Here is a 20,172-nt window from a genome sequence, read left to right as displayed (position 1 = left end):
TTCATATAAATCATTCACATTTATAAGTTTGTTTTGTTAAGATGTACAAACTTTAACTTCTAGAAACCAGAAGAAAACAGGCAGGAGTTATCATGTTTGGCTTACTCATGTGCTCAGCATATTGTAGAACTTCAGAACAAACACCATACCTTCTCTGTAAGGCAAGAGGTCTATGTTGGTTAACTGAGGAAAGCAGTACATTAGATAAATGAGCATGCAACTATTTGTACTTTGAGACACTGGAAATATTCAAGGATTAATTATTTAAAACAAAAATTAAGAAATTAAATATTAGTAAATCAGTGAAAATATTAAAAAATAATACATGATTCTTTGCCTAATTATTTTTTCAAGCTTTTCCCACTTTCTACCCAAATAGAAGATAATAACCAACCAAACCCTCCTTTACATTTTCCATTAAAAAAAGAACCAGAACATCCCAGTAAACATGGCTGTAGTTTAGCCACATAAATCTACCTCTCCTCAGCACCTACTGATATAGACTACCTCAAAAGGCCAAAAAATCCAAATTCATATGAACGAATGGACTCTACAATAGGGCACAGCATTGAAGGTACATGGGATTTGGGCATTTCCACACTATAAGGGGGTGAAATAGCTTCCACCAAAACATGCACTCATCTAGCCTCCCCCAACCCACCTATGGAGCCAGTGAACTATAATCTATATCACACAAATAGAAAATGGGCAGGGGAGGAGAAGAATAGTATTATAAGAAGGAGAGGAAATGAGTGCTACCAGGAAATACTTAAACCTTACTCTCAGTGAAATAAATTCTCAGAGGGAAGAGCATTTAGATACACTGGGGTAGAGAATTTTATCTTATCCTACAGGGAAATTGAGAACAGAAAAACTAAAGGGGGGATTGGGGTGGGGAGTACAAAAAAGGAGGGAAAGAGGGGGAAGGGAACTTAATAGGCATTAAAAAATAATAAGGGAACAAAAAGCGAGGGGGTGGAAAGGAAAGTATAATATGGGTCAGGATAAGGGGGACTGATTAAAAGTAAACCACTGTTTTGAAAAGATATAGCTAAAGAAGAAAGGGTAGAACTAGGAGAGGTTATCAAAATGTTTGGGCATACATAGGTGGTTATGATAATTTTGAATGTGAATGGAATGAATTGATCCATAAAGCATAAGCAAATAGCAAAGTAGATTAGAAACAAAAGTGTTACCATATGTTGCGTACAAGAAACACACATGAGGAAGGTAGACATTCACAGAATGAAGATCAAAGGCTGGAGCAGGACCTTTTGGGCTTCAACTGAGAAAAAGAAGGCATGATTTGCAATCATGATATCTGACAAAGCCAATGTAAAAATAGACCTAATCAAAAGAGATAGGAAAGGTAATTACATCCTGATAAAAGGCAGTATAGTCAATGAGGAAATATCAGTACTCAATATTTATACACCAAATTGTATAGCATCCAAATATCTAAATGAGAAACCAGTGGAGTTGAAGGAGGAAATAGATAGTAAAACTATACTAGTGAGAAATGTGAACCTTCCTCTATCAGATCTAGATAAATAAAACCAAAAAAATAAATAGGAAAGAGGTAAGAGATGTGAATGAAATCTTAGAAAAACTAGAGTTAATAGATATGTGGAGAAAAAATAAATAGGGACAAAAAGGAATACTCCTTCTTTTTAGGATCACATGGTACATTCACAAAGATTGACTATGTACTAGGGCATAAAAACATGGCAAACAAGTGAAAAAAGCAGAAATAATAAATGAAACCTTTTCAGATCATAATGTAATAAAAATAATAATTAGTAAGTTTACATGGAAAGACAAATCAAAAATTAATTGGAAACTAAATAATATGATTCTCCAAAATTGGTTAGTTAGAGAACCAATCTTGGAATAATTAATAATTTAATTGAAGAAAACTACAATGATGACACATTCTTTGAAAATCTATGGGACACAACCAAAGCAGTACACAGGGGTAATTTATATCCTTGAATTCATATATTAATAAATTAGGGAGGACAGAGGTCAAAGAATTGGATATGCAAATAAAAAAAAACTTGCAAGGGAACAAATTAAAGATCCTCAGATGAAAACTAAATTAGAGACCCTAAAAATTAAAGGAGAAATTAATAAAATTCAGAGTGAAAAAACTATTGAATTAATAAATAAGACTAGAAGCAGGTACTTCGAAAAAACAATTAAAATAGACAAAGTACTGGTCAATCTAATAAAAAAGGGAAAGAAGAAAACAAAATTAACAAGATGAAAACAGAGAACCCATCTCTAATGAAGAGGAAATTAAGGCAATTATTAAAAACTATTTTGCTCATATGGCAATAAATATGGCAATCTAGGTGATATGGATGAATATTTACAAAAATATGAATTGCCTAGATTAGCAGAAGAAATAGAATACTTAAATAACCCCATATCAGAAAAATTAATTGAAAATGCCATCAAAGAACACCCTAAGAAAACATCACCTGGCCCGGATGGATTCCCAAGTGAATTCTATCAAATATTCAAAGAACAACTAATCCCAATATTATACAAAAAAATAGACAGAATAATCACAGAAAGAGTTCCATCAAATTCGGTTTATGACACAAATATAATACTGATACCAAAGCCAGGAAGGTCAAAAATAGAGAAAGAAAAGTATAGACCAATCTCCTTAATGAACATAGATGCAAAAATTTTAAATAGAATATTAGCAAAAAGACTCCACCAAGTGATCACAAGAGTTGTTCATGATGATCAGGTGGGATTTATGCCAGGAATGTAAGGATGGTTTAATATTAGGAAAACCATTCACATAATTGTCCATATCAATAATGTAAAAATTAAATTAGTTTCTAGTAATAAAATATTACATTTTATGAGATTTATTAAGATTACTAGAAACCAAGGATACAAAATAAAAACTATGTGCCCATGGCTGATTAGCCCATTAAAATCCCCAAGCTTTGCTTACCACTAAACTTACTACATCATTGCAATGGAAGAGAACAGAGTGTAAGAGGTGTTACTGCCAGTTAAATACCAGTTGTGATCTCGCCAACCTGGGGACTCAGGTGAGATTATAGGGAATTCTGGGAAATATCAAGGACTGCTGGGGATTGAAGTCTGGGGTTCAAAATCTCCATTTTTATAATCCCCTCCCCCTGAGGACTGAGGAAGACTAGTCTTTCTTATGGGTCTTGTAAACATACCAACTTTTGAAATTACAATAATTTGAGAATAAGAGGAAAAGGGAACAAAACCAATGATTGCTAAGAGCATTGACAAAAAGCCAGTTAGGGGGCTATCCCCTTTGGCATAAGAGTATACATACAAAAGAAATGCATTTAAACCCATACAGTTCAAATCACCATATTCCAAAGTTCATTCTGGATCTTCTGGTGCTTGTGGTCTGTGAAGAAATTAAATTAAAAATTAATAATAAAAACAAACAAAAAACAAACAAAAAAGAACCCCAGTAAAAAAAAATGTCATAAAATTATAATTAAAAAAGAAGATAGTCTACCTGTATGCTGATAGCATGGGATGAATCAGTATGTTCATTGATCAATATGTTCCTTCTATATTGAGAGGTCAAAAAATTTTGAGTCTAGCCCTTATCATAATGTACAGATTACCTATGACAAATTTTGTGAGGCTATTGAGAAGTTTTCTAAGATAAACTGATATGAATGGGCTTCAGTGTTTGTCAGGACATTCACTTACATATAATCATAAATCTATTTGATCCTACTATAATCAATTTACTAAAGGAGGGGATTTTAGAGATCATCTAGTGCAACCCATTCATTTTACAGATAATACATTAAAAATAAAACAGAGAACCAGGAAGGAATCATAGATCCAAAGGCAGAAAGAAACTGAGTTCATCTAGTCTCAGTCTCTCATTTTACAGACAAGGAAATTGATGTTCATACAAGTTAAATGACCTATTCATTGTCATGTAACTAATGACTATTAGAGACAGAATCTGAACCAATGATCTTTGATTCCAGAAATGATAAGCTTTCTTGCAGAGTGTATCTCATTTCTTCTCTCTCCCCCAAAGCAGCTTTCACAGTTTCACAAACCACAGAGAAGATACCACAAAGTAATGATATTCCATGCTTTGACTTAAACAAAAAATCCTATTTTCTGAATTATAAGTGGATTAAATAAACTTGGTTAGAAGTTTATAAACTAAAAGATGATACAGAAAGAAATAAATCTGTCAAGAAATATACAATAACATTCTAGTTATAGTCAAGATCATCTGCAAAACATACTCATACTACATAAGACAAATTCAAATACTAATGTTACAAAATGTGCCATTATACGTTCATTATCAGGAGTCATGTAGTACTACTGATAGAGCAGGTGCCTATGTATGTCAAAAAATTTTGATGAGAAAATGGAACATGCTCCCTCCCTTCACCTTAGCAAAGATACATGGTCTTATAGTCCATCACGGTGTCTAGAATTCTCACTCCTTTTGATCCTACCATTGAAGATTCTGTTAAAATTCAATGTATTCTGGTAAAAATAAGTAATCTAAGATGGTTCTCTATTATTGTTACTAGTCATTAACCCCTTATATAGATGGGAAGAGTTAAACATTATTAAATGGATTTATGATGTTATACAAAATAACACCACATGGGTCAATTTATTTTATGGAGACAATGCAATAAATGTGAAATCACTCAAATTATATCGAAACCATTAAGCTATCAATTGACATTTTCACCACTCATCAACATTGATGAGTGGTGAAAATGTCAATTAATACAATATTATATGAGTTGCATTCAGAATAGTTGAAGATATTTCAGAGCCCAATAAGAATAGGAGTCTAAGAAAGGCTAGATCCATTTTGCTATGTGAACAAGTCTTACATTGGCAGAGATGTGTAAGGTGTCAGAGGAGTAAGTCTTACATACCTAACTATTCCTATGTAAAGTTTAAGAGCATTGGGAAATTTCTAAGCCATGACGTGGGAGAATGGTCTCAAAAAAGAAATAGAAGTATCCAGGATAGTCAGGGGAAGAATAGTCAGTATAAACTTCACAATTTTATCTAGAGTACTTTCTGTGTTCTGACTATGGCTTATAGTTAGTGTCTTCATGAACCTCTAAAAATCCATTTGAGGTGCTATGATTCCCCCTGTACCCTTTATTAACCCACAATACAGGATAGCTCTGAATTCTCAGTAGGTATTCTGAAAAATGTCACTTCACACCCTTTGAATTCTCAATATATGGATACTTTTTTATCAGATTCTTTCCAAAGCTTCTTAATTGCTTTCCCAAGTATTAGCCTGTTTACTTCCATCATATTCAGCAGGCATCCCCTTAGAGATACCAAGATTCTGGCCTCATTGGTGCCATGCAGAGACATTTATCAGTGTCAGGCAGTGAAATTTCTGATTGGAATAAGAATTGATTATATACTAATCACAGAATCCAGACTACTAGATAGGCAGCTTGTGGTCAATGGTCTCATGTAATCAGTGCCAGCATAATGAGATATGCTATAGCTGGGCTTGTTGAACAGCAGATTTTCAGAACAAAAACAGTGTTCTATCCAAGAAAGAGTTTATTTCCTTTCTGGGCATCTCTAGAAGGAAATAGATCAAACCCCCATGGGAATATAAGTTGAAAAATTCCCTCCCATACAATGATATTTTGTTCTCTTCTTTTCTACAATGCTTTTACAAATTCTTTCCACATCTTGAAATCTATAAATACTAGTAGTGCGGTAAATATTTTTCTAGACTTGGAGTCAGAAAGACCCAAGTTAGCATCCTATCCTGGACAATTACTTCTTGTGTGGCCCTTAATTAGTCATTTAACCTCTCTAAGCCTTGGTTTTTACATTTATAAAAAAGTGGGTTGGATTGGCATCTCTAAGTCTCCTAACAAGGACATCACACCATTCATCGAATTCATAAAATATTCTGAGCAATTCTACAAGTATCAAATCTAATTAAACAAACATCTATTCCTACATTCAAAGGAAGGTGCTAGAAATTGAGAAAATAAAGATAAAATGGAGCTATCCCTTCCCTCAGAGTTCTTACATCCTATTTGAAATGAAAGTTAGATAAAAGGATTCAGTCAAGTATAATATAACATATGGTAGCCAGTAATCAATGAGAGAGTTTTAATTAGCAACAAAGGTTTGGCAACTTGAGTTTTCTACAGAGCTCTATAATTTAGAGGCTAATAATTGTACTTTCTGTCCTTTAGTAGCATAAAATGTTTAGTGTACATTTAGCAAAAATAATTATATAAAACAGCTAGAAGATGATGTTTTCCCCCTCTATTTTCTCATCTTACATGACTCCTCTTTAACCCAATCCCATCCTATTACATCCCCCATTCTACCCCACTATTACTGTATTCTAGAGGGTTCTACATATCTGTCTTTTGGTCACTGTTCCACCTCCAAGCAAACGGATGCTATTATGGATGTCTATTTTCCTTTTGAGAATGAATCCACACACATAAAAATGATTAATAAAATTTTGTTGTGTAGCATCACCTCTAGGGCTAATTCCAAAACTATCATTTTTACTAATGGGCCAAAGGGAAACGGATACTATTCTTTCTTAGCATAAAAAGCATAACATGAGAAGCTAAGGTTTATAGTATTGTCACTCATGAGCACCCATCAGTGTGTTAAACTCTCTCCAGAAGACAGGAAGGGAAAGCTAGCTATCCACTCACTCAAATTCCCTACAAGAGCCAGATCAAGATGATGATTTGGCCTGAAGGTGACTCCTACTATAAAAATTGTAACTGATAAGGGTACATGGAGAGACATATCAAAAAATTAACTGGGAATTAAATAATATGATTCTCCAAAATGAGTTGGTTAAAGAACAAATAATAGATCATTGAACAGAATGACAATGAGAAGGCATCATATCAAATTCAATGGGATGCAACCAAAGCAGTACTGTGAATCTTAAAAATTCTCAGACCCTACTTCAGAACACTTGGTTAAGACCATTCCCCATTTTAAACAATGAAGGGACTTAGTCAGGAATGTGAGAACTCTACTCCACCCATACTTAAGCATACTTTAGGGGAATATAAAGTTGTAAACTCTTTATTGAACAATGAAAAAGTACTTAACTCATACTTATAGTGAAGCAAAAGCCTTAAGCTAAGTCTATTTTTAGGAAGGAGCTAAGTACCTATAAAGGTCAGGCAACTTGCAAACTTGTAAGGGACAAGCCTTAACAAAAGTGGTGTGAGATTTTAGTCTACTCAGGTGTGAATTAAGAATGGTCTGTCCTTTGGAAAATGTCTACTGTGATTGGTAGATGTGAGAACTTAGGGGAGGTGACATAGGAGAAAATTCTCTTTAAAAGGAAGTCAGAAGCTGAGAGTAAGGAACTCTCTCTGAGAGAACTCTCTCTGAAAAGAAATTCAGCCTTGGAAGCTGAAGTGGAGCTCAGGAGCTGAACTGGTGGGTCTCTCTGAACACTAGAATCTTGCATGGGACAAATATTGTGGTGAGTGGATTAAAGACTGACTGATCTCTCTCTTAGGGCTTGGGCCTAGGCTGGCCTAGGCTGGCCTGGGCTGGCCTAGCCCTTTTCTCATTGTTTCCTCTCTCTCTCTCTCTCTCTCTCTCTCTCTCTCTCTCTCTCTCTCTCTCTCTCTCTCTCTCTCTCTCTCTCTCTCTCTCTCTCTTTGTCTCATTAATTCCTTATTTGTATTAATTAAAATCTCCATAAAAACCCAGCTGATGTGGGTATATTTAATATTTGGGAATTTTTCCCTGGCGACCACTTTATTTTTGATTTAACTCAAGACAATGTCTCAAAACCATATTTCCGTGGCCATAGTTTATGCCAACCACTCTTTTATCTGTAACAGTTTAGGCAAACTCTTTTAACTGTTACAGTACTCAGGGGAAAATGTATATCCCTGAGTGCATATATCAACAAATCAGGGTGGGAAGAAGTCAATAAATTGGGCACGAAAATTAAAAAAAAAAAACGAAAAAGAGAACAAGTTTAGAATCCCTAAACAAAACCTAAATTAGAAATCTTAAATATTAAAGGAGAAATTAATAGAATTGAAAGTAAAAGTAGTATCAAACTAATAAATAAGAATAGGAGCTGGTAGTTTGAAAAAACAAATAAAATAAATAAAGTATTAGTCTAATCTTTAAAAAAATGAAAGAAAAAATCAAATTAACAGTATCAAAGATGAAAAGGGTGACCTCACCTCTAATTAAAAGGAAATTAAAGTAATATTTAAGAACTATTTTTCCCAATTATATGGCAATAAATATGGCAATCTAGATGAAATTGATGAATATTTACAAAAACATAAATTTCCTATATTAACAGAATAGGAAATAGAATACCTAAATAATCCTATCTCATGAAAAGAAATCAAAGTACTCCTTAAGAAAAAGTCACCAGAGCCAGATGGATTCACAAGTGAATTCTATCAAACATTTAAATATAAATTAATCCCAATACTCTACAAAATATTTGACAAAATAGACAAAGGAGTCTTACCAAATTATTTTTATGTTAAAAAAATTGTACTGATTCCCAAACCAGGAAGACCAAAAACAAAGAAGGAAAACTATAGACCAATATCCTTAATGAACAGAGATGCAAAACTATTAAATAAAATACTGGCTAAAAGGCTATAGCAACTTATCATAAGCCTTATTCACTATGTCCAGGTGAGAACATATCAGGAATGCAAGGATGGTCCACATAATTGACCATATCTACAACCAAACTAATAGAAATCACATGATTATCTCACTAGATGCAGGAAAAGTCTTTCAGAAAATACAAGACCCATTCCTATTGAAAACAGTAGAAAATATTGGAATAGAAGGGCCTGTCATCAAAATAAAAAACAGTATATATGTTAAACCACCAGCAAGCATCATTTGCAGTGTTGATAAGTTAGATGCCTTCCCAAAAAGATCAGAACTGAAACAGGGATGCCCATTATCACCACTACTAATTAATATTGTAGTAGAAAATGCTAGTAGTATCAATTAGAGAAGAAAAAATAAATTGAAGAGATCAAAGCAGACAATGAGGAAACTAAAGTATCACTCTTTGCAGATAACATGATAGTATACTTAGAGAATCCAAGAAAATCAGCTAAAAAGTTAATAGAAACAGTCGATAATTTTAGCAAAGTTGCAGGGTACAAAATAAGCCCACATAAATCATTAGCATTGCTATATTTCCAACAAAATCCAGCAGCAAGAGTTAGAAAGTGAAACTCCATTTAACATTAATCTAGAAAAAATAAAATATTTGGAAATCTACTTGCCAAGGCAAATTCAGGAATTATATGGACATAACTACAAAACATTCTTCACACAAATAAAACTAGATCTAAACAATTGGAAAAAAATAATTTCCTCATGGGTAGGATGAGCTAATATAATAAAAATGATTGTATCTATATTAATTTACTTATTCACTATTATATCTATTAAACTACCAAAACCCCTTTTTATATATTTAGAAAAAATATTTCAGAGTTAATCTGGAAGAACAAGAGATTAAGAATATCAAGAGAAATAATGAAAAAAAATATGAAGGATAGAGGCCTAGCTTTATCAGATCTCAAGCTATACTATAAAATAGTGATCGTCAAAACTAAAAGGTACTGGCTTAGAGATAGAAGGGTGGATCAATGGAATAGACTTGGAGTAAATGACAGTAGGAAGAGAATGGTTGATAAACCCAAAGTTCCTAGCTTTTGGGTAAATAACCTACTATTTAACCAAAACTTCTGGGAAAATTGGAAAACAGTATGGGAGAGATTATGTTTAGATAAACATCTAAAACCCTATAACAAGATAAATTCAGAATGGATAAATGACTTAAATATAAAAAAGGAAATTATAACTAAATTAGGTAAACATAAAATAGTATACCTGTTGGACCTTTGGGAAAGGAAAGAATTTAAGATCAAGCAAGAGATAGAGAACATTACAAAATGTAAAATTAATAATTTTGATTACATTAAATTAAAATTTTTTGAATAAACAAAACCATTGCAACCAAAATTAGAAGGGAAGCAACAAATTGTAAAAAATCTATATAACAAAAAACACTGACAAAAGTTTAATTTCTCAAATTTATAAGGAGCTAAGTCAATTGTACAAAAAATCAATCCATTCCTTAATTTACAAGTGGTTAAGGGACATTAATAGGAAGTTTTCGGTTAAAGAAATCAAAACTATCAATAAGTACATGAAAACTTTTTCTAATAATTAGAGAAATGCAACTCAAAACAGCACAGAACTACTACCTCACACCTAGTAGATTGGTCAGTATTAGAGTAAAGGAACAAAAATTTTTGGAGGGGTTATGGCAAAATCAGGACACTAATGCATTGCTGGTGGAGTTGTAAATTAATCTAGCCATTCTTGAAAGCAATTTGAAATTATGTCTAAAGGGCTTTAAAAGACTATCTGCCCTTTGATCTAGAATTACCACTGCAGGGTTTGTACCCCCAAAGAGATAATAGGACAAAATATACGTACAAAATATTTTTAGCCTCACTCTTTGTGATGGCAAAAAATTGAAAAATAAGGGTATGTCCCTCAATTGATGATGAATGGCTAAAAAAATCATGGTATATTATGGTGATGGAATACTATTGTGCTGTAAGGATTGATGATCTGGAGGCTTTCCGTGTGAACTGGGAGAACCTCAATGAAATGATGCAGAGTGAAAGGAGCAAAGCCAAAAGAACGTTGTACGTAGAAAGTAAAATATTGTTGAAAATTCCAATGTAATGGACTTTACTACTAATAGCAATGCAACAAACCTTGACACTCCTGGAGGACTTAAGTAAAAGATTTCTATCCACATTGAGAGAAAGAACTATGGGAGGAGAAATGCAAAAGCAAAACATATGACATCACTTATCATATGTATATATGGACATATGATTTGGGTTTAGGCCTTTTAAAAAATCTCTCTGACTTCCGGTCAAGATGGAGGCTTAGAGAAAGCTAAAATCCAGATCTCCTGAAACCCTTCCTTACCAATCTCAAACTGAATTCTCCTAGGGCACCGAAATTCAAAACAATCAACAGCATAGACCCTGGGAGTCCTCCTCCTGATCCTGGACCTGGATCAAAAGGTACAGCACCCCCCCAAAAGCCAGAACCCGAGACCACTCGGACTTAAGGGGTAGGCAGAAGGAAGGTCCTAGGACCCACCCCCCCCCAACCCAGAGCGCCGAGTCCAAGTCCGAGGCAGCAGATGCAACCTCAGAGCCTCACGGCCTGCTATTCTGAAGGCCACATCCTGAAAACAACCTGACCCAGTCGAGGGGGCACCGAGACAGCAGGGAAACAGAGAGGGATGAGGGAGCTCATAACCCCCTGGGAGGAGCCCTCAGAGCTCCGGTAAGCTGTGGCCCATCCCCCTCAGAGAGCAGGGTCTTCTGAAACAACAGCAACACTCAGGGCTGGCAAAAGGGCCTCGGGAGCCGGCTATTCTGAAGGCCACATCCTGACAAAAACCTAACCCAGTCAAGGGGGCACCCAGACAACAGGGAAACAGAGAGAGGGGGAAGCTTGTAACCCCCTGCCTGGATTCTTCCATCAGAGTCTCACGAAAAAAGTCCCTGATAAGGAATTCTAAATTCAACACAGGGAAAGTTAATCTCATTAGGAGCCCTCTGAGCTCCAGGAAACCACGGCCCCTCCCCCCCCATAGTGTTGGAACAGGAACAAGGGCCAAGCAAGGCTTAGAGCTTGGAAGTAAGGCAATGGAGAAGCATCAGGAGGGTACCAAGGAGAGGCGGGCAGTAACAGGGACACACATGCAATTCTTGGCTTCCCGGGAAGACAGAACAACAACTGCATAGAACAGACAATCTGCCTGGGGCTAAAACCTCTGAACACCAGACAAAGATAAGAAAAACTACCCCCCCAGATAGAGATGGCAAATGCCACAGTAACACAATAGTCCCAAAATTAAAAAAAAAAAAAGAAGACAAAGGGGGAAACTTTGGACACATTTTATGGAGCAAAAATACAAAACGCAGAGGAGATAGAAGAGGAAACACAAGCAAATGCTCTGAAACCGTCCAAAGAAAATGGAAACTCTCCACAAACCCATGAAGAATTTGAATCTGAAATGATCAAAAAGATGAAAGCCTTCTGGCAGGAAAAGTGGGAATTAATGCAAAAGAAATTCACGCATCTACAAAACCAGTTTCACCAAACTGTAAAAGAAAACCAGGCTTTAAATCAAGAACTAATAAAGCAAAGACAAAAGACCAAGAAATTAGAAGAGAACATAAAATATCTCACTGACAGTGACAGATTGGAAAATGGAGGAAGGAGAGACAATCTGAGAATAATTGGCCAACCAGAAAAGCCAGAAATAAATACGAATCTTGACATTATAATACAAGAGATAATCAAAGAAAATTGCCAAGAGATTCTAGAACAAGGGGGTAATACAGCCACTGACAGAGCTCACAGAACACCCTCTACACTAAAACCAGGAAAGACAACTCCCAGGAATGTAATTGCCAAATTCCAAAACTCTCAAACAAAAGAAAAAACCCTACAAGAAGCCAGAAAAAGACAATTTAGATATAAAAGAATGCCAATCAGGGTCACACAAGACCTTGCAAGTTCTACTCTGAATGATTGTAAGGCATGGAACATGATCTTCAGAAGGCAAGAGAGCTGGGTCTTCAACCAAGAATCAGCTACCCAGCAAAACTGACTATATACTTCCAAGGGAAAGTATGGGCATTCAAGAAAATAGAAGATTTCCAACTTTTTGCAATGAAAAGATGAGAGCTCTGTGGAAAGTTCGATATCAAAAATCAAAGAGCATGGAATACCTGAAAAGGTAAAAATGAAGGAAAAGGAAAAGGAGAAAAATGTTATCTTCTTCTTTTACTCAAACTCTCTTCTATAAGGACTATATTTCTATCAATCTATGTATACTAACATATGGGGGAAATGTAATGTGTAAATAGGGGGAAAAGAAAGAACAAATAGAATAATCATTCTCACACAAAGATTCACATGGGAAGGGGAGGGGAAGAAAACTCCTATAAGAAGGAGAGGAAGAGAATTTTTACTTAAACCTTACTCTCAGGGAAATCAACTCTGAGAGGGAAAAACATCCAGATCCATTGGGATCTTGAATTCTATCTTACCCAACAAGGGTAGGGAGAAGGGAAAACCAAGGGGTGGAGGGGGAGAGGGAAAACAAAAGGGGAGGGAAAGAGAGGGGGAAAGGGGAGGGAACAAAAAGGGGGAACTAAAAAGGGAAACATATCAAGGGAGGGGACAAGGGGGGACCAATTTAAAGTAAATCACTGGACTAAAAGGTAGAGCCGAAGAAGAAAAGGTTAGAACCAGGGAAGGATATCAAAATGCCATGGAGTCCACAAATGACAGTCATAACTTTGAACGTGAATGGGATAAACTCACCCATAAAATGTAGACTAATAGCAGAATGGATTAGAATCCAAAACCCTACCATATGTTGTCTTCAAGAAACAAACATGAGGTGGGTTGACATCCACAAGGTCAGAATTCCTTCTGGGCCTCAACTGACAGAAAGAAGGCAGGAGTGGTAATCATGATATTGTGACAAGGAAATCACTTTAAAAGACTGATATATATTAATTTAAGGTCGCCAAGGAATTCAGCTATGTAATTCCTAAATGAAAACTCAAGTCAGCAGTCAATCTTTTATGGAGTTTAATTACAATAGGAGGAAGAAAGGAATTAGAGATAGAGAGAGAGAAAAGGGATAGAAGGAAATAGGGCTTAAATACCCCTTCTGTTTAGGCTGGGCCAAAAGGCCCAAGCCCTTAGATAGCTGGGGCAAAGAAAAGAGATCAGTCCCTATTACTCACCTGACCAAAATGGAGAAACAGTCTCAAAGGCCCCCACCTTCAGCTTCCTTCAGAGCAAGCTTCTCAGAGCACACTCCAACCACTCAGACAAACTCCTGAACCACCACCCCCGAGTCTTCAGACCCCTCTCTCTTTAAGGAAACCATCCAAGTTCCCTCCCCTCAGTTCTCATATCTACCAATCACTGTCCATCAATTTCCCTGTGCCAATGGAGGCTCTAGCTTAACCCAGGACCGCCCAGAGGTCTCTGGCTTTGCACATGTCTGTTGAAGGTCATATTCTCAAATAATTAAATCTTTGATCCTTTGCTACAGCCCTTCCTAAATCCTGTTAACCTGAGTAGGGTAGAGATTGGAATAATTAAATTTTGATCTATGCTGCAGCCCTTCCTAAATCCTGTTAGGACTGAATAGGGTGGAGATTGATTCCAAGTATCTCCATTGTATCAATTCTAAAATCAATCATGACTCAAAGAAATTCCTGTTCTATGCTTAAGCATAGTTCAAAGTCCTTTCCATTGTTCAGCAAAAGGTTTCTGTCCTAAAGTAATCTTAAGAAGGGAGGAGGAGAAAACTCTCATGCCAATGGGGTTCTCATTCCAATAGCCAAGACCCACTATCAATAGGAAATTTTCCAAGTATGAAATTTCCCAATGGTGAAATTTTCCAACATTCATAAGTCTAAGAAATTTTGAGGTTTACAATATCTGATAAAGCCAAAGCAAAAATAGACCTGATCAAAAGGGATAGGGAAGGAAATTATATTTTGTTAAAAGGGACTTTAGATAATGAGGAAATATCACTAATCAACATGTATGCACCAAATAATATAGCACCCAAATTTTTAATGGAGAAACTAGGAGAATTGAAGGAAGAAATAGACAGTAAAACCATATTAGTGGGAGACTTAAACCAACCATTATCAAATTTAGATAAATCAAACCAAAAAATAAATAAGAAAGAGGTGAAAGAAGTAAATGAAATCTTAGAAAAATTAGAATTAATTGAGGGACTTCCGGTTAAGATGGCGGCTTAGAGAAAGCTGAAGTTCAGATCTCCGGAAAACCCTTCCCGACCGATCTCAAACTAGAAGCTCCTAAGGCGCCGAAATTCAAAACGATCAACAGCACAGACCCTGGGAACCCTCCTCCTGGACCTGGACCCGGTTCAAAAGGTACGGCTCCCCTCAAAAGCCAGAACCCGAGATCCCTCGGACCTCAGGGGTAGGAGCGCAGAGTCCAAGGCTCCCGGAAGCGGCAGCCGCGCAGGGCTCAGAGAGCAGGGTCTGAGGAACAACAACCCTCAGGGTCTTCTACCCAAGTCCCAGTCCGGGTGAAAGTTACTGCCTGGGGCTTCCGCTGCAAAGAGCCGGTTGGTCCGGGTGAAAGTTACTGCCTGGGGCCTCCGCTGCAGAGAGCTGGTCAAAACAACAGCAACCCTCAGGGCGGGCAAGACAGCCTCACGGGCTGGATCCTGCTATCCAAGTCTCAGTGAAAGTCTGTGCTCTCCAAGCTTGGGGAAGCAGCAGCCCATCCCCCCGCAGGCCGACGAAACAGCCTCACGGCCAGGGATTCTGAAGGCAACTTCCGGAAATCGAGCCAGGGGAAGAGTGTGGCCTCGTGGTCCGACCCTTCCATTCCAGTTCCAGTGAGGCATATTCAGTTTAACCCAGGGAACGCTCATAGAACCAACATCTGCCCAGGACTAAAGCCTCTGATCACCAGACAAAGACAAGAAAAGCCAATCCTCCACGTTCAGAGATGACGAATTCCACAGAAGCACAGAAGCCCCAAAATACCAAGAAAAATAAGAAGAAAGGGGCGACTCTGGACACATTCTATGGAGCCAAAATACAAAATACAGAGCAGATAGAAGAAGATATACAAGAAAATTCTCCAAAATCTTCCAAAGGAAATAGAAACTCTCCACAAACCCATGAAGAATTTGAATCAGAAAGGACCAAAAAGATGGAAGCCCTCTGGGAGGAAAAGTTGGAAATGATGCAAAAGAAATTCACGCATCTACAAAACCAGTTTGACCAAACTGTAAAAGAAAACCAGGCTTTAAAGCAAGAACTAATAAAGCAAAGCCAAAACACCAAGAAATTAGAAGAGAACATAAAATATCTCACCGACAAGGTGATAGATCTGGAAAACAGGGGGAGAAGAGAAAATTTAAGAATAATTGGACTCCCAGAAAAGCCAGAAATAAACACCAAACTGGACATGGTGATACAAGATATAATCAAAGAAAATTGCCCAGAGATTCTAGAACAAGGGGGCAATACATCCACTGACAGAGCTCACAGAACACCTTCTACACTAAACCCCCAAAAGACAACTCCCAGGAATGTAATTGCCAAATTCCAAAGCTATCAAACAAAAGAAAAAATCCTACAGGAAGCCAGAAAAAGACAATTTAGATATAAAGGAATGCCAATCAGGGTCACACAAGACCTTGCAAGTTCTACGCTGAATGATCGTAAGGCATGGAACATGATCTTCAGAAAGGCAAGAGAGCTGGGTCTCCAACCAAGAATCAGCTACCCAGCAAAACTGACTATATACTTCCAAGGGAAAGTATGGGCATTCAACAAAATAGAAGACTTCCAACTTTTTGCAAAGAAAAGACCAGAGCTCTGTGGAAAGTTTGATACCGAAAATCAAAGAGCAAGGAATACCTGAAAAGGTAAATATTAAGGAAAGGGGAAAAATGTTATCTTCTTTTACTCAAACTCTCTTCTATAAGGACTACATTTATATCAACCTATGTATACTAATATGTGGGGAAAATGTAATGTATAAATAGGGGTAAAGAAAGACCAAATAGAATAATGGTTCTCACACAAAGATTCACAGGGGAAGGGGAGGGGAAGAAAACTCCTATAAGAAGGAGAGGAAGAGAGGGGGGGGGTTACTTAAACCTCAATCTCAGGGAAATCAACTCTGAGAGGGAAAAACATCCAGATCCATTGGGATCTTGAATTCTATCTTACCCAACAAGGGTAAGGAGAAGGGAAAACCAAGGGGGGGAGGGGGAGAGGGAGAACAAAAAGGGAGGGAAAGAGAGGGGGGAGGGGGAGGGAACAAAAAGGGAGGGACTGAAAAGGGAAACATCAAGGGAGGGGACAAGGGGGACTGATTTAAAGTAAATCACTGGACTAAAAGGTAGAGCCGAAGAAGAAAAGGTTAGAATTAGGGAAGGCAATCAAAATGCCAGGGAGTCCACAAATGACAATCATAACTTTGAACGTGAATGGGATGAACTCACCCATAAAACGTAGACGAATAGCTGAATGGATTAGAATCCAAAACCCTACCATATGTTGTCTTCAAGAAACACACATGAGGCGGGTTGACACCCACAAGGTCAGAATTAAAGGATGGAGTAAGACCTTCTGGGCCTCAACTGATAGAAAGAAGGCAGGAGTGGTAATCATGATATCTGATAAAGCCAATGCAAAAATAGACCTGATCAAAAGGGATAGGGAAGGTAATTATATTTTGTTAAAAGGGACTCTAGACAATGAGGAAATATCATTAATCAACATGTATGCACCAAATAATATAGCACCCAAATTTCTAATGGAGAAACTAGGAGAATTGAAGGAAGAAATAGACAATAAAACCATACTAGTGGGAGACTTAAACCAACCATTATCAAATTTAGATAAATCAAATCAAAAAATAAATAAGAAAGAGGTAAAAGAAGTGAATGAAATCTTAGAAAAATTAGAATTAATAGACATATGGAGAAAAATAAATAGGGATAAAAAGGAATACACCTTCTTCTCAGCACCACATGGCACATTCACAAAAATTGACCATACATTAGGTCACAGAAACATAGCACACAAATGCAAAAAAGCAGAAATAATGAATGCAGCCTTCTCAGATCACAAGGCAATAAAAATAATGATTAGTAATGGTACATGGAAAACCAAATCTAAAACCATTTGGAAATTAAACAATATGATACTCCAAAACCGTTTAGCTAAAGAAGAAATCATAGAAACAATTAATAATTTCATCAAGGAAAATGACAATGGCGAAACATCCTTTCAAACCTTTTGGGATGCAGCCAAAGCGGTAATCAGAGGCAAATTCATATCCCTGAAAGCTCATATTAACAAACAAGGGAGAGCAGAGATCAATCAATTGGAAATGCAATTGAAAAAACTCGAAAGCGATCAAATTAAAAACCCCCAGCAGAAAACCAAATTAGAAATCCTAAAAATTAAGGGAGAAATTAATAAAATCGAAAGTGATAGAACTATTGATTTAATAAATAAGACAAGAAGCTGGTACTTTGAAAAAACAAACAAAATAGACAAAGTACTGGTCAATCTAATTAAAAAAAGGAAGGAAGAAAAGCAAATTCACAGCATTAAAGATGAAAAGGGGGATAGCACCTCCAATGAGGAGGAAATTAAGGCAATCATTATAAATTACTTTGCCCAATTATATGACAATAAATACACCAATTTAGGAGAAATGGATGAATATATACAAAAATACAAACTGCCTAGACTAACAGAAGAGGAAATAGAACTCTTAAATAATCCCATATCAGAAATTGAAATCCATCAAGCCATCAAAGAACTTCCTAAGAAAAAATCCCCAGGGCCTGATGGATTCACCTGTGAATTCTATCAAACATTCAGAGAACAGTTAACCCCAATACTATACAAACTATTTGACATAATAAGCAAAGAGGGAGTTCTACCAAACTCCTTTTACGACACAAACATGGTACTGATTCCAAAACCAGGCAGGTCAAAAACAGAGAAAGAAAACTATAGACCAATCTCCCTAATGAATATAGATGCAAAAATTTTAAATAGGATACTAGCAAAAAGACTCCAGCAAGTGATCAGAAGGATCATTCACCATGATCAAGTAGGATTCATACCAGGGATGCAGGGCTGGTTCAACATTAGGAAAACCATCCACATAATTGACCACATCAACAAGCAAACTAGCAAGAACCACATGATTATCTCAATAGATGCAGAAAAAGCCTTTGATAAAATACAACACCCATTCCTATTAAAAACACTAGAAAGCATAGGAATAGAAGGGTCATTCCTAAAAATAATAAACAGTATATATCTAAAACCAACAGCTAATATCATCTGCAATGGGGATAAACTAGATGCATTCCCAATAAGATCAGGAGTGAAACAAGGATGCCCATTATCACCTCTACTATTTGACATTGTACTAGAAACACTAGCAGTAGCAATTAGAGAAGATAAAGAAATTGAAGGCATCAGAATAGGCAAGGAGGAGACCAAGTTATCACTCTTTGCGGATGACATGATGGTCTACTTAAAGAATCCTAGAGATTCAACCAAAAAGCTAATTGAAATAATCAACAACTTTAGCAAAGTTGCAGGATACAAAATAAACCCACATAAATCATCAGCTTTTCTATATATCTCCAACACAGCTCAGCAGCAAGAACTAGAAAGAGAAATCCCATTCAAAATCACCTTAGACAAAATAAAATACCTAGGAATCTATCTCCCAAGACAAACACAGGAACTATATGAACACAACTACAAAACACTCGCCACACAACTAAAACTAGACTTGAACAATTGGAAAAACATTAACTGCTCATGGATAGGACGAGCCAATATAATAAAAATGACCATCCTACCCAAACTTATTTATCTATTTAGTGCCATACCCATTGAACTACCAAAATACTTCTTCACTGATTTAGAAAAAACCATAACAAAGTTCATTTGGAAGAACAAAAGATCAAGGATATCCAGGGAAATAATGAAAAAAAACACATATGATGGGGGCCTTGCAGTCCCAGACCTCAAACTATATTACAAAGCAGCAGTCATCAAAACAATTTGGTACTGGCTAAGAAACAGAAAGGAAGATCAGTGGAATAGACTGGGGGAAAACGACCTCAGCAAGACAGTATACGATAAACCCAAAGATCCCAGCTTTTGGGACAAAAATCCACTATTCGATAAAAACTGCTGGGAAAATTGGAAGACAGTGTGGGAGAGACTAGGAATAGATCAACACCTCACACCCTACACCAAGATAAATTCAAAATGGGTGAGTGACTTAAACATAAAGAAGGAAACCATAAGTAAATTGGGTAAACACAGAATAGTATACATGTCAGACCTTTGGGAGGGGAAAGGCTTTAAAACCAAGCAAGATATAGAAAGAATCACAAAATGTAAAATAAATAATTTTGACTACATCAAACTAAAAAGCTTTTGTACAAAC

Source organism: Monodelphis domestica, chromosome 5 (genome assembly GCF_027887165.1).
Source record: "Monodelphis domestica isolate mMonDom1 chromosome 5, mMonDom1.pri, whole genome shotgun sequence".
Classification (NCBI taxonomy): domain Eukaryota; kingdom Metazoa; phylum Chordata; class Mammalia; order Didelphimorphia; family Didelphidae; genus Monodelphis; species Monodelphis domestica.
Note: the sequence above shows the minus strand (reverse complement) of the source record.